Raw genomic sequence first — 17,267 nt, 5'->3', positions numbered from 1 at the left:
ACACATAAAAGGACTTCTGACAGCGATACAGTTACCCAGAACAGTAGCCGTCATAAAGTGCAAAGCCCATACCTTTGAAGAAGACCCAGTGTCATTGGGCAACAACAGGGCAGACGAAGCTGCTAAATGGGCAGCAGGGCAACCTATGACTGTATTGACCGAGACTATGATGGTTTTTCAGACATTAGACACGCAGAAATTAATTGAAATGCAAGATTTGTGTTCCCTGCAGGAGAAGGCTGTCTGGAAGGCGAAGGGATGTGGTCAAGAGTCCTCAGGACTCTGGAGGGATGGACAAGGTAAGCCTGTAGCTCCCCGAACATACTATCCAAGCCTGGCTGAAGCAGCACACGTCCTGACTCACCTGGGTAAAGAAGGTATGTGCAAACCGGTGAGAGCATACTGGTGTGCTCCCGGATTTTCCTCTCAAGCTGGTAAGAAAGCAATGTCATGTCTTACTTGTTTGAGGATAAATGTTGGGAAAACTATTCCAACTGAGCCATCCCACATCCCTCCTACAGACGGACCTTTTCAGGTAATACAAATTGACTATATCCAATTACCACCGTGCAGGAATCTAAAGTATGTGTTAGTGTGTATTGATGTGTTTTCCGGTTGGGTAGAAGCATATCCGGCAGCCACTAATACTGCTGTGTTCACTGCAAAGAAAATTGTACAAGACTTTGTGTGTAGGTTCGGTATCCCTAGAATCATTGAAAGTGATAGGGGTACCCATTTTACTGGTGATATCTTCCAAAATATGTGTAAACTCATGGGAATCAGTAGCAGACTTCACACCCCTTACCGACCACAAGCCAGTGGTAAGGTGGAGAGAGTAAACGGTACTATCAAGAACAAACTAGGTAAGATAATGGCTGAAACTGGGTTGGCATGGCCTGAGGCTTTGCCGTTGGTCCTCCACAGCATTTGAACCACTCCTAGACCTCCTCTTAATCTGTCCCCCTTTGAGATACTGTTCGGACGACAACCTCATTTGATCGTGAGTCCACAAGACGACTTAAAGTGTAATAATGAAGTGACTGTACAATATCTTATAAGAATGAGTAGACAGCTGAAACAACAACAACAAAAACTAAAAATGCTGTCACCTGGTATGCCAGAGACGAACTGTCATGATGTTGAACCTGGAGACTATGTTATGATCCGCAATTTCTTACGTTCAGGTTGTTTAACAGACCGTTGGGAAGGCCCGTACCAAGTGCTGCTGACCAGTACTACATCACTGAAGGTTGCAGAGAGACACACTTGGGTCCATTCCACCCACTGCAGGAGAGTCCATAATCCGGAGAAAGTGCAAGACAAGACTCAGACCGACGACATAGAGCTGTCACTTGTGAGCCTGTTCCGGGAGACCTAAAGCCTGCAGTTGAGACACCTGAACCAGAGACGTTGCCTCAGAACTATCTTTCCAGCGATGGAGTGGCAGTTTTTGTTTTTCTTTTGTTCCAGGATTTTCCTTGTTTTTACTTTTTCTAGGACATTCTATTTTTGTGAAGGAGGATGGAGGACGGAGGAGAGTTCTGGGAGTGATACGGATGAAATGGAGGCCGAAGAAAAGTTAATAGGATATCCTGAGCAGCCCATTATCAAACTTGGTCCAGGGGTTATGAAAAGGTCTGCTAGCTCAGGAACTCGGAGGCAGTGTGAGGGGCTATTGTCTGATGAGTATTGTATCTGCAAGTTCTGCAACTCCCTAGTTGAAGAGAGATGCATCCAACGATGCCAGTCCCCCAGTACTCTGAATATAGGCGGGCATCCTTTGGAGGATTATCACTCCCTGGTGGGTAAGGTGCTAAACCAAACCGAGTGTTGGGTGTGCTCTCACGTGCCTCAAGGGCAGCATAACATAGGACTAGTGCCATTTCCTCTAAACATATCCGAAGTACTCGAATTAAGGGGTGGGAGGCCCATAGAAGGGAGGTACAATAACACTAGGTCCCCTAGTCTGACGCTTTGACAATACTCCATAGGCAGATCTTTGCTGTGCCTAAACATATCTCATGCAAAGCGCCTGGAGAATTGGGAGGCTGACCTATCAGATCAGACAATGGCTCGCCACACTCATTTTAGAGAGAGACTCACAAGGTCACTACTAGGCAGGAATGTTGATGGAAGTCACAAGTTAGGGCGTATAACCAAACATAAGAAGGTATCTATTGGAAAAGTCTCTACATATAAATGTGAAAATATCATTAATGCCGACACGTGTCTAGAGCAGATGGAGACACTAGGCATGGGTAGTCTTATCAAAACTCTGTGTGATATAATTCATGGGCATACTGTTCCTTATGTTCTCCCTGATGATGTGTATTTTGTTTGTGGAAGGAAAGCTTATTCCTGGGTGACTCCGAGTTCCAAGGGCTTGTGTTTCCTAGCTAAACTGGTTCCTGAAATCATGACTATTACTCATGAAGAAATGGTAGATATTCACAAGACTACATCACCACCATACATACACACACAGTATGAACACCGTGGCAAGAGAAATATGATTCCTGGTGAGGAACCCATAGCTACAAAATTGATTAGTGAAACTGCTGGTTTCCAAGTTATGGTTGCTCTAGATCTCACCAGGACCGCTCGGGGAACATTAAACTTTAAATATATCCAAGACCTAGCTAAATTAATAGATAATATCACTGAGATGTATGATGACACTTTCAGGTATACTGGAAGGGAGCTACAAGCGTACAAAAAGGAGTTGGTGCAACATAGACTGGTACTAAATTATCTCACCTCTATTACTGGTAGGTACTGTGTGACACTGGCCACCCAGTTCGGTGTCAAATGTTGCACGTACATTACTAATAATACTGAAGACCCTAAAGAGGTTATAGACCGGAAGATGGATGAAATTTTGCAGCTGAAATGGGAATTTCGAAAGAGCCATAATTCTTCGTTATATGAGGTCGGGGAAAAGGTGGCGGGTTGGTTTTCATGGTTGAACCCAGCAAAATGGTTCTCCGGTCTGGGGGAGTGGGTACAGGAAATGATTGCGAGTGTAGGTAAGCTCCTTCTCCTTATACTGGGTGTCATCTTAGCAATTGGTTTAGTTGTCAAATGTGTTCCTACTGTGTTGAAGTGTGGAAAACGGTCTCATGGGAGTAACACTGAGAAAGAGACTGAAAGGGTGGTACCAGATACTGAGATCATGGTCTGGGAAGAAGTATTGTATAATCCTGAACTTGAAACGGTGATTGGGTGATAGTTTATTACACTATCAAAGGGTGGAACTGTCGAAGTCAGCAAATTGGATAAAGTCATTTCAATTAAAGTCTAGCAAACTTGGTTGTCTTTGTCTGAAAAGATGCGTACGGTACGCTATGACGTACAAGGGCACGCTACGGCGTGAAAGGGCGTACGCATCCACTACACGTGGCAGCAACAGTAATCGGTCTTTTACCATACATTTGCACAAACACGCATACTTATAAAATAGTACACATTAATGGTAATTGCAACACATAGTCAGTTATGTCGAAATATAGTAGTATTTATATGTTATATCAGAGTTACATGCATATTAGTGAAATACACGGAATGGGTTAAAGGAATAACATCATGAGTGGTATCATAATGAACCTTATTACATATCCTACTGTTTGGTTCACTCTGCGAGGGAATCGCAGAGTGCATGCACAAGTAATGAATGATAGGGAATTATGAACTACTTAAGACTAAGGAATCCGGGCGGGAAGAGCAGAGCATACCCCCTGCAGAGATGACCCCCTCCTTTGGATTCCTTAGGATGAACCAGCCAATGATTGACGACCCCTTGGACATTCCTGAGACCCGGACCAATAGATGCAAGCTATACCATCTTCATTGTATTACTGTATTTGATTGTGTATATAAGCAGCAGCTTGTGATCCAGAGTGCAGACATCTTGTCCCCAGACTTCAGGATTGAATGACTGCACTGGATCCAGAGCGCCTGCGATAAGTAACGGCTGTATTTACTATTACTTCACTTGAGCATATTATTCCACTTATTGCGAATAAATCTTTGTGCTTTGGAAACACAAATCGAGGTTCAACAATCGTTATTGGTTAGCGACAATACGCACATAACACATATATGCCCGTGTAAATGAAAGAAAGAGCTTTCTCTAAAACCAGCAGAGGAAGGATGCTTAGTTAGGATACACGGTGAAGGACAGTTATGGTCGCTTAAGATTTCTACAGTGACTGGTTCACGTTTCGTGTCTCCGGCTTCTGCTGCCTCTCCTCGTTCTGACCATAATACACTTTCAATAGCTGCACAGAAATGCCAGTCTCCAAAGGCTGCATTATTATTGGGGGCTGTGACTGGACTTTTCCATTTCCCTACCAAAATACGGGTTATCAGGTTCTCAGTGTACACGGAGGCTGCTCCTGCATCACGTATCTTAGCGACTGCACAAATGATCTGCAGCCACCGACTGAACCTGGAATGCTCTCCTAAATCTCCCCCCTCCTCTTGAAGCATATTCAAATATCTCATTGCACAACATGAAGTCTCACATTTGCATGTGGGTTCAATACAAGGCATTATATATATAATTGTGTTCAGGGTGAACCAGGAACATAGGAAAGCAGTAGAGTCCTGTCATTATTGTAAAGCAGTTCTGTAGAAAACAGTCAGCTACAATAAACAGATAACAATAAAAAATGGTGAAACCTCAAGCGCTTACGGTGTTCTTACATAGTAAATAAGTGATAAAAATAAAAATAAATAATACTTATATTCAATAGAATTCAGATTCTTCTTTGTAGGCAGTCATTCCCCATATGGATGATCATGTAAAATAAAACAAATAACAAAAAACATAGCGTGATACTGTAAGCATAAAATTGACAAAATAAAAAACACAAATAAACAACACAGTGATGGATCTTCTCGAGTCTCTTCTCTCTTAGACCCCTTCAAGCGGTGCACTTACAGAAACAAATTTAAATGTGTGCTTTGAACATGTATAATGAACTTTCTTTCAAATATGCTTTTTCAAAGCGTGAGATACTTTTCAGGATTTTACCACCCCTCTTGTGTATATACTCACAAGATATTTGTGATATGATAAGCATTGTATATATATCCTTTTGATTTTCTTTTATGGTGAATGATGTTCTCTAGTCATAACATGATGAAAACATCCAAAGAGTATTCCAATAAAAAAAAGTGTCTTTAATTATACATAAAAATTGCAGAGATGATAAGATATAGTACAAAAAACATATATAAAAGTGGACTTCCTGGGTACAAAAATCAGATGGATTCCTACCAGATCATATTAGATGTTACGCGGGGTACAAATCATCGCAAGTTCTAGGAAATTTTCATCATTGTTTCCTCTAGATATGGTGTCCTGGTAGTTGATTCTTGTATCACCATCTAGGTCCACAGGCCTTTACACCCGACGCGTTTCAACCTTCCAGGTCTTTTTCAAGGTTAAGGCCTATATCTTTATTTGCTCCCTTATATACTGTCTGACCTCTCAGTAACATGGTTCAAGGGTCATGTGTGACAATATATAATAAATATAAATAAATCCTTCTACAATACATCTGTACATACACCAGAATAACTACAATGCATATGATAAACATAAAATGACAATTTATCAAAAAACACATGGCTAACTGGAGTTTAAATATGGATTTACCACACTGTGTCTCACATACCTTGAAAACGACTGCACCCTTAGCAGTTTTTGGTTGGAGAACATTGTGTGAGGAATTAAGGACACCTGTTTCAGCATCATAACAATTTTAAAGGACAACGTATCTGACGCCCATAAAATGAAATCCAGGGAAAATAACATCTAAATTCATCTATATGCTGCCCATATGATTCCAATGCTAGTAGGAGTACCTGTGTACACCTTCATTTATCTTGAAGCTTTTTAAAGAATTCTTATGTGAGTGTAACTGTTAAAAGAGAATAAAGAAGTTTTGAAGAAAAACATTGTCACACTTGGCTTCTCTATTTTTCTCTTTTCATTTTTTGCATATAAACTATTATCCCGAATATCCGCGATGTAACCATTTGAACAGAATCATCTAAAGAAACCATTAGATATTTTCCAATAAGTGCATTACCGTCATAGTGCCACGGATGAATCAGATCTTCTCTACTTATATAAGTTGTAATGGCTAATAGAAAGGAAAATTCTAAGGAATTATTTCCTCACAAAGATATCTTTACTTACCTGTTTGTGTAATTGGACGTCATTTAGATAAAATGATAAATTGTATATAAGTTTTTGCACTATGTTTTGTCTTTTATATTTTCTTTTATGCAGGACGGGATTATGAACTAGTGAATGAAGATTTGAACACATGTTAAATTAATCACCATTCACATTTAGGTCTGTAAGCGGTACATCTAGAACTAAGATTAGCGCTGAACTATTTAAATTTTTATTTGGGTTTACACCTGCAAATGACACACACAAGAAACCCACCCAACTACCAACTCAGACGGTGTGTGGTGCACTACCCTAACTAAATGTAACACCCCACAAAGTACAACAGATATACAGTACAATACAGCACAATGCAATACAATACACAATGTAGGAAACAGTGAGCAGCAATCAAGCGTTACCCACCGCAGCTTACCTTTGATGGGGGCCAGACTGCCGGGTGCAGCAGTACAAGACACAGGGGAATGGATGGGTGACTACAATCTGCACTCCAAAATGACTGCCGAAGTTATGATGGGAAAACTGGGACACAAGATCGAGGATGGACTGGACACAGTCCCTCAATGTGCTGTAGCTTAACTTCTATATACCCACAGGCCAAATGCATTATCTGTCACCACAAGCCTAGAGCCTGATGCAATATGGCCACTGGCTCTGAGCCTGACAAATGTATGCTAAAAGGTGATTGCCTGAACTATGTTCCCCCTCCAAGGCTCTAAGCCTGCATACTAACTAGGACACCGGCTCTGAGCCTCAATACATCGCTGGGCAGGCTCTAAGCCCGATTTCGTTGTGGCCCCAGGTTTTAGCTCAAACAGCTGTGCCCAAAAATGATGACCTAAGGTAACCGTAAGAGCCACAGGCCATGTGCCCAACTAACTGTCCCATGGGCCTTGTTCTGGGGGGGGGGGAGGGGAGGAGGGGAGGGGCATGATTATTAACTCCTTGCCTTCTACAGACCTCTTATTGGGCCACTATGAATCCTCATAGAAACCCTTGGTCAATGGCCAGAAGACGAGGATGGAGTATACCTGCCTCCTGATATTGATGACCCTATAAGTATCACGAGCCTCCTTCTGCTAGGGCAACGGCAACAGTCGGGACGCATCCTCTGTGGAGTGCCGCGTCCCGGCATCCAGGACAGCCGGGCGCCTGCGCAAATTAGGAATTAGCCAGGTGGCTAAGTACTCTCTCCCGAGCCCCAATCCTTTGCATTGGCTAAGACCAGTATTTAAGGCAGGAAGGGGCAATCCTCCCTGCCGGTTATAGTCCCTGCTTCCTAACAAACTTTTCCTGCTGTGTTGCTGTTCCTGATATTTCCTCTCTCCTGTTGCCGACTTTTGCCTGGATTCTGACGATGATTGATTGCCTGTGGCCTTGACCCCCTGTTTGAATTAGACGCTGCTGATTTGCCTGTGACCTCTTTGACCCCTGGCCTGGACCTAGACGCTACTGTATTGCCGGCGACCCTCAAAACCTTTGCCAGGATCTTCACTCCACCTCTGTGTGAACACCTGCGCTACATTCTCAGATTATCAGCTCCTACTACTAGAGAACAAGACCTGGGGGCATCAGAGTACCTGTGAGCGCATCTAGCTCTACGGGAAAAGCGGTTCCTATAGGCGAAGACCTCTGAAGCCGTTCTAGGAGTTGATACCTGGGGAGTGAGCCGTAACAATAAGAACATATTCGCCGCTGGGAACAGTTGTCCGTGGGCTAGGTTGCACCACTGTATGGGGAATCTGCTGCCTCGAGGGTGTGCTCAGAGTATAAATTCCTTCTAAATGACTCACTGTGCTAAATGAAACTAATTGCTACACATACCTGACCCTTCATATTATCTAATCAGGCAGCTTTAAAACAGTACAAATGTCTCTAAGGGATAAAGCAGAGGCATCAGACGGAATCTGTTAGGACTCCGTCTTTATTCTGAATTCGGCCTGCAGTACCTCTGTGCTACCAGAGGTGCTGCTGTTGTACCTGGACAGTTTCTCCTTGCCTGCAAAGGATTAAGCTCTCATCATCTGATCTGGATCGTGGTCATCCTTGTCTGGCCTTTTTTAAAGACTGTCTTTTCCAACAGACTGGAGCCAGTTTGTTTGTTTGTTAAGAACATTTTATGATATTAAGAGGGAACATTTTAAATTGTGTATAGCTTCATTTGTTAAAGAGAAAATATACTTTTTCATTTATTCACCAGATATTTTCATTGTACAATTGAGCATCATAACATACAGATTATGTCAAAATAGTCAAAAAAAAGAGTAATAAAAGAGAATGATTCACTCAAGAAAGTCAACCATTTATAATGCAAAAGATTTAAGAAATATTAATTGATATTAAATTAATTAGATTTATATTCAATTTTTCCTGTCTTATATATCTATATGTATGTATCTAGCTATGTTATCTATCTATCGATCGATATATTTCAGTCTGATCAGTGTTAATGAAGTTTCTATGTTGTGTTATGCACATTTTGTAGCTATCCAATAACGACTGTCGAATCTCGATTTGTGTTTCCAACGCACAAATATTTATTCTCAAAAAGTAGCAGAATAATTCAAGCGAAATAATAAGTACAGCCGTTACTTATTGCAGGCGCTCTGGATCCAGTGAACAGTCATTCAGTCCTGAAGTCTGTGGTCAATGTGACTGAACACTAGATGAGAGCTACTGCTTATATGCAAACAGAAATACAGTGAAACAATGCAGATGGTATGGCTTGCTTCTTTTGGTCCAGGCTTCAGGAAGGTCCAGGGGGTTGCAGATCATAGGCTAGTTCAAACTGAAGAATCCAAAGGTGGGGGTCATCTCTCCAGGGGATGTGCTCCTTTCCTCCCGCCCAGACTCCAATTACAACTAGTCTATTAGCATTTTATAGTCAGCATAATATTAAAGGTTTATTCCCTAACATCAATAACTAGAGTATGCAATGTGCAATCTCTTCGCCAAATGCACCCGGCAGCTGCTGATGTAAAGGGGATTAATATGATATCAGACATGACACATTTCCTTTAACCTGAACCATATGTATCACTAATGTGCATATAACTCATAATATTACACATAAACACTACTATATTTCAACATAAATAACTATGTGTTGCAACTACGATTAATGTGTACTATTTACAAATGTGTGTGTTTGTGCGAATGTATACAAAAGTGTAAAAACTGTTATTTCCACGTGTTGCGGCTGGACACGCCCTATCACGCCGTAGCGCGCTCTACGCATAATTTCAGACAAAGACAATCAAGTTTGCTCGATATTAATTGAAATGACTTTATCCAATTTGCTGACTTCGACAGTTGCACGAGAGATAGGAGATTAAAGGTGTTTGCAGGAATCTTTTGCAATGGCTAGTGGCTCAGTGGTTAGCACTTCTGCCTCACAGCACTGGGGTCATGAGTTCGATTCCCGAACATGGCCTTATCTGTGAATTTGTATGTTCTCACCGTGTTTGCGTGGGTTTCCTCCCACACTCTAAAAACATACTGCTAGGTTAATTGGCTACTGACAAAATGAAACACTAACTGTCTGCCTGTATGTATGTGTATATGTTAGGGAATTTAGACTGTAAGCTCCAATGGGGCAGGGACTGATGTGAGTTCTCTGTACAGCGCTGCAGAATTAGTGGCGCTATATAAATAAATGATGATTATCCTTTAAATCTTTTATACCTGGCAGATGGCAGCTCAGTATAGCACCCACAAAAATGTATGGTTCAGTGTATACATCTTCCAGCTGTGGGGTATAGATTCTGGGTACAGGTTAATTACAAGGTCTTGGCTTGTTTCACATACATTCTTCTTGATATCTTTCATATACCATCACTATTCAAGCACGCAGTAATTACTCCCATTTTAAAAAAACAAAATTCAGACTCAAACTCTCTCTCAAATTACCGCCCCATCTCTCAGTTCCCGTGCCCCTCCAAGCTTCTCGAGAGAATTGCCTACAGTCGCCTCACACACTTTCTTACAGCAAACAACCTATTAGATCCTCTTGAGTCAGGCTTTCGCTCTCAACACTCCACAGAGACTGCCCTGATCAAGGTTGTCAATGATCTGATCACTGCTAAAAATAAAGGTGATTACTCTCTACTAATTCTCCTGGATCTCTCTGTTGCATATGACACTGTTGACCACTCTCTCCTTATACAAACACTACAATCCCTAGGTCTTAAAGGCACTGTCCTATCCTGGTTCTCATGCTACCTATCTAATCACTCTTTCAGTGTTAATTTCTCTGGATCCACCTCTGCTCCACTTCCTTTATCAGTTGGAGACCACAAGGCTCAGTCCTAGGTCCTCTGCTGTTCTCTATCTATACCGCTTCTCTTGGAAAACTAATAAGCTCCCTTGGATTTCAGTGTCATCTCTATGCGGATGATACACAAATCTATCTATCTATCCTCTCCTGATCTTTCACCATCTGTGTTGTCTCGCGTTACTGACTGTCTTTCTGCCCTTTCATCTTGGATGTCTTCTCGCCAACTCAAACTCAATCTTTCAAAAACAGAATAATATTCCCACCCAAAAACAGAAGCTTCCTGCCTGACATTTCTATTTCTGTTGATAACATGACCATAAATCCCACCCCACAAGCTCATTGCCTAGGTGTAATCCTTGATTCACAACTGTCGTTTATTCCCCACATCAACTCTATATCTAAATCATGTTACATACATCTAAAGAACATTTCCAGAATATGCACATATCTGACACAAGACACTGCAAAAACTTTAATTCATGCATTCATCATCTCCCGCATCAACTTTTGCAATTCCCTCCTTACTGGTCTTCCCAAAGTCAGACTTGAACCCCTACAATCTATTTTGCACGCAGCGGCTAGATTGATTTTTCTTGCAAACCGTTCTTCCTCTGCTGAGCCGCTCTGTCAGTCTCTACATTGGCTGCCTGTATTTCAACGAATCCAATATAAAATTCTGCTACTAACATACAAGGCCATCAACAAAATTGCACCGACATAGATTTCCTCACTTGTCTCAAAATATCTCCCATCTTGACAACTCCGTTCTGCCAGTGCCGTAACTAGACATTTCAGTGCCCTGGGCGAGACAGGGCACCGGCGCCCCCCATCAAAGTGGGAGTGACATTTGCCAAGTGGGTGTGGCCATTCTAATGTGGGGGTGTGGCTAGCTACACATATTTGCAAATGCATAATATATATATCTATATACATATAGCCATCTCAATATATATATATATATATATATATATATATATATATATATATATATATATATATAATATATATATACACACACACACACACACACACACAATACAAATACAATGCCTGCGCCCACATAATACAAATGCAATGCCTGTGCCTACTAAGGATGAGCGGGCTCGGATTCCGCTAATCCGAGCCCACCCGAGAAGTGCGGATTCGACGGGATCCGAGCACTGTTCGAGAACTTCCGCCCAGCAAAAAGATCCGAAACAAGGCTATGACATCCAAGTCTCGCGTCGGATCTCGCGAGACTCGGATGTCATAAATTCTCAGCTTGCGGCCGCCATCTTTATTTCGCCTGACATCAGGGAAGAGGGAGGTTGTAGGGTAGTGGTGCTCTGAGTCCTGCGTGATCAGTCCAGTGGTGCTTTATGCTTGTGTCCAGTGCTCTGTCCTTGCTGAGTCCAGTGGTGCTTTATGCTTGTGTCCAGTGCTCTGTCCTTGCTGAGTCCAGTGGTGCTTTATGCTTGTGTCCAGTGCTCTGTCCTTGCTGAGTCCAGTGGTGCTTTATGCTTGTGTCCAGTGCTCTGTCCTTGCTGAGTCCAGTGGTGCTTTGGCCAGTGTCTGTCCTGCTGAGTCCAGTGGTGCTTTAATCCTCTGCATTTTTGTACTAAGTCCATAGTAATTTTATAATTATTAAAAACTCCCCCAAAATTTGTTTAAGAGAAAATATTTTTTTTTTTTTTAAAAAAAAAATATTAAAAAATAATTAGGAAAAAATAGGAACTGCAATCTATATTACTACATTCACTGTTTCAGCAGTCCCAAAAAATAGGAACTGCATACTATATTACTACATTCACTGTTTCTGCAGTCCCAAAAAATAGGAACTGCAATCTATTAGTACATTCACTGTTTCTGCAGTCCAAAAAATAGGAACTGCAATCTATATTACTACGTTCACTGTTTCAGCAGTCCCAAAAAATAGGAACTGCAATCTATTACTACGTTCACTGTTTCTGCAGTCCAAAAAATAGGAACTGCAATCTATATTACTACGTTCACTGTTTCAGCAGTCCCAAAAAATAGGAACTGCAATCTATTACTACGTTCACTGTGTCTGCAGTCTAAAAAATAGGAACTGCAATCTATTACTACGTTCACTGTTTCTGCAGTACAAAAAATAGTGAACGTAGTAATATAGATTGCAGTTCCTATTTTTTGGGACTGCTGAAACAGTGAACGTAGTAATAGATTGCAGTTCCTATTTTTTGGGACTGCTGAAACAGTGAACGTAGTAATATAGATTGCAGTTCCTGTTTCAGCAGTCCCAAAAAATAGGAACTGCAATCTATTACTACGTTAACTGTTTCTGCAGTCCAAAAAATAGGAACTGCAATCTATTACTACGTTCACTGTTTCTGCAGTCCAAAAAATAGGAACTGCAATCTATTACTACGTTCACTGTTTCTGCAGTCCAAAAATTAGGAACTGCAATCTATTACTACGTTCCCTGTTTCCGCAGTCCCAAAGTGTGTGTGGTTTAGGGGTACGCTCTCTTGTGCTGCATATAATGGAGTACAAAAATTTGGAGGATAAAGTAGGGAAAGATCAAGACCCACTTCCTCCTAATGCTGAAGCTGCTGCCACTAGTCATGACATAGACGATGAAATGCCATCAAAGTTGTCTGCCAAGGGCAATGCCCAATCTCCTAGTAGAGGGCATGTAAAATCCAAAAAGCCAAAGTTCACTACAATTAGTAAAAAAAGAAAATTCAAATCATCTGAGGAGAAACGTAAACTTGTCAATATGCCATTTACGACACGGAGTGGCAAGGAACGGCTTAGGCCCTGGCCCGTGTTCATGACTAGTGGTTCAGCTTCACCCAAGGATCTTAGCCCTCCTCCTCTTCCTCCCCACCCCTCTAAAAAATTTAAGAGACTTAAGCTGTCATCAACAACACAGCAAACACTTCTGCCTTCTAGAGAGATGTCATCACAAATCCCCAAGGCGAGTCCAAGGGTGTTGGTGGTTGCGAAGCCTGACCTTCCCATCACTGTACAGGAAGAGGTGACTCCTTCCACCATTTGCAGCACGCCCTCTGCATATGCTGGAAGGATTACCCACAGTCCAGTTACAGATTTGGCTAATGAAGGTGTGAATGTTGTACACCGGGAGGAGGATATTGATGTAGCTGGCGCTGAGGAGGAACTTGACGAGGAGGATGTTGATGTGGTTATCATAAATGAGCCACCAGGGGGGGAAACAGTTGTTGTCCATGGGATGAAAAAGCCCATCGTCATGCCTGGTCAGAAGACCAAAAAATCCACCTCCTCTGTCTGGAGTTATTTTTATCCCAATCCGGACAACAAATGTATGGCCATATGTAGCTTATGTAAAGCTCAAATAAGCAGGGGTAAGGATCTTGGCCACCTAGGGACATCCTCCCTTATACGTCACCTGAAGAACCTTCATAATTCAGTGTTTATTTCAGGACCTGTAGCTAGGACCGTCAGCAGTCCAGGGACACCTAAATCCCTTGGTCCTGTTGGATACACACCACCAACACCCTCCTCATCAACTTCCTCCACGATCTCCATCAGATATAGTCCTGCAGGCCATGTCACCAGCCAGACTGAGTCCTCTTCAATACGGGATTCATCCGAGGAATCCTGCAGCGGTACGCCTACTACTGCCGCTGCTGCTGGTAGTCGGTCATCTTCCCAGAGGGGAAGTCGCAAGAACGCTACGTCTTTCACCAAACAGTTGACTGTCCAACAGTCGTTTGCCATGACCACAAAGTACGACAGTAGTCATCCTATTGCAAAGCGGATAACTGCGGCTGTAACAGCTATGTTGGTGTTAGACGTGCCTCCGGTGTCCGCCTACTGTGCAGTGGAATTTAGACGGTTGATGGAGGTATTGTGTCCCCGGTACCAAATCCCGTCGAGATTCCCCTTCAATAGGCAGTCCAGAAATATTAGTATCAGATATTAAACTACGTTCACTGTTCCTGCAGTGCAGAAATATTAGTATCAGATATTAAACTACGTTCACTGTTCCTGCAGTGCATAAATATATTAGTATCAGATATTAAAGTACGTCCACTGTTCCTGCAATGCATAAATATATTAGTATCAGATATTAAAGTACGTTCACTGTTCCTGCAGTGCATAAATATTAGTATCAGATATTAAACTACGTTCACTGTTCCTGCTACATCACAAAAGCATGAACCTGCCCTGCCATCAACTAAAACAAGAGGTAGTGACGCGCTTGAACTCCACCCTCTATATGCTGCAGAGGATGGAGGAACAGCAAAAAAGCCATTCAAGCCTACACAGCCACCTACGATGGCCACGTGTTTGTGCCGCCCACTTGTGTCGCTTAGCTTAGTCATCCAGCTACCTCGGTGCAACCTTTTGGACTAAAAACAATATTGTGAGGTGTAAGGTGTTCACAATAGACTGGAAATTAGTGGAAATGATTGTTATTGAGCTTGATAATAGTGTAGGAGTGAAAACAAACCCAAAATATGGATTTTAGCACTTTTTATGCTTTTTTAAAAAAAAATCAAAACCCAAAACCCAAACTCAGAACCAAAACCTTTCGTGGGGTGTTTTGGCAAAACAAATCAGAACCCAAAACCTCAAGCTAATCAGAACCCAAAACACCAAAAGTGGCCGGTGCACACCCTTAGTGCCTATACACACAATACAATTACAATGCCTGCCCACACACACACACAATATGTACATAATATATTTTTACTTACCTTTCCATCGCCTTTATCTCTTCTGTTCTTTTTTCTTCTTTGTTGCGCTGCCGCTACTCCTATCTTTTCCAACAGTGCTTCTCGCCGAATCCTCACTAAAAATTACATCGGGCATGATGACGTCACGCCCAACATTCAGTGGGAGCAAAGAAACTGCCGGGAGCTGCCACTAGATCAGGTCAGAGATCAGTTGGATTGTAGACCCCTTTAAATGTGAAATTGCTGTTGTACCAGAAGAGCCTCAAGAGTTGGCAGAGGCACTTTTTGAGCTTTGATGTAATAATGAAGCACATATTGCATTTGAAAACAAAGCAGATCTGTCATATTTTTGGATGTCAACAGCTGCAAAGGCATCAAAATTGCACATAAGGAGGCAGTCAAAAAGTTGCTGCCTTTTGCAACAACCTACCTTTGCGAACAAGGATTTTCCACTCTAACGAACATAAAAACAAAGCAGAGAAATCGATTGGACGCTGAAGACTGTATCCAAATTGCTACAACATCAAAATGCCCCGATATTGATGCTCTCGTATCAAATGAAGAAACATCATTTCTCCAAAACCTGATGTTTTGAAGTTGAAGCTTTCAAAGAATTTTTGAATAGATTCAATAACATTTTGAATTCCAATAATTAATAATATATGATTTCCTTCCTTTCAAATTAAGGGGGTAATGTTGGCCTATCTAAATATATTTGGGGGTAAAGGGTAAAAAAAATTCCCTGACGCCTGCTTTAAAGGCTTCCACTAGAAGTTTCATGATCAACGCACTAGAAAGATAATTTGTTGCTTTTCCTCTGAAATTGCTAATAAAAATCATTTGGGGGTGAAACGAACATATTGGTAAATACTCACAGAGGAGGCCAGAAAGTAGATATTCTATGTAAGATATATTTAGTTTGGTAACGGTGATGTTAGGATTCCTCACTAGGGAACCACATTTGTACACAGTGATTGCTGAGTTGAAGGATAGGCGGTTGGTGATGAGTCCTATTAATTAAGGATTAATTAAAGTGATATTAATTAAGGATTTTGTTAAAACATTTTATGGACAAATATAACCATTCACCTTGTCTGTAATGTAAGCAGTTATTGGACCTTTATCCACAGACTATTTTCATGATAATGATTAAAAATGCTGATGTTTTCATTTTATTTTATTTTAAAAAAAAAAACCAACAAGTTACATTGACAATGGTGGGGTAAACTTCTAGCTGGTCTACTCTCAAAATGGTATAAATCCCAGACAGATATATTGGCACCTAGACTATTACAATTATTTGAGGAAGCGTTCAGACAGGGAGAGCTGTCAATCCCAATGAGAGAGACCTTAATTACATTGATTTTGAAACCTGGCAAAGGAGCTTGATATTGTGGCTCGTATGGACTTATATATTTGAATAATGTAGATACAGTAATTCTGTCAAAAATGCTAGCTATTACTTTTAATCAAATAACTACTGTAAAATACACCGATCAGCTACAACATTAAAACCACCTGCCTAATATTGTGTAAGTCCCACTCGTGTCGCCCAAACAGATCTGACCCGTCGAGGCGAGGTCTCCACAAGACCTCTGAAGGTGTCCTGTGGTATCTGGCACCAAGACGTTAGCAGCAGATCCTTTATGTTCTGTAAGATGTGAGGTGAGGCCTCCATGGCTCAGACTTGTTTTTCCAGCACATCCCACAGATGCTCGATTGGATTGCGATCTGGGGAATTTGGAGGCCAAGTCAACACCTTGATCTCTTTGTCATGTTCCTCAAACCATTCCTGAACAATGTTTGCAGTGTAGCAGGGCGCATCATCCTGCTGAAAGAGGCCTCTGCCATCAGGGAATACCGGTGCCATGAAGGGGTGTACTTGGTCCATAACAATGTTTAGGTAGGTGGTATGTGTCAGAGTAACATCCACATGAATGCCAGGACCCAAGGTTTCCCAGTAGAACCTTGTCCAGAGCATCACACTGCCTCCGTCGGCTTGTCTTCTTCCCATAGTGCATCCTGGTGCCATCTCTTCCCCAGGTAAACTATGCATATGCACCATATGATGTAAAAGAAAACGTTATTCATCAGACCAGGCCAC

Source organism: Mixophyes fleayi, chromosome 2 (genome assembly GCF_038048845.1).
Source record: "Mixophyes fleayi isolate aMixFle1 chromosome 2, aMixFle1.hap1, whole genome shotgun sequence".
Classification (NCBI taxonomy): Eukaryota; Metazoa; Chordata; class Amphibia; order Anura; family Limnodynastidae; genus Mixophyes; species Mixophyes fleayi.
This window is presented reverse-complemented; position numbering follows the sequence as displayed.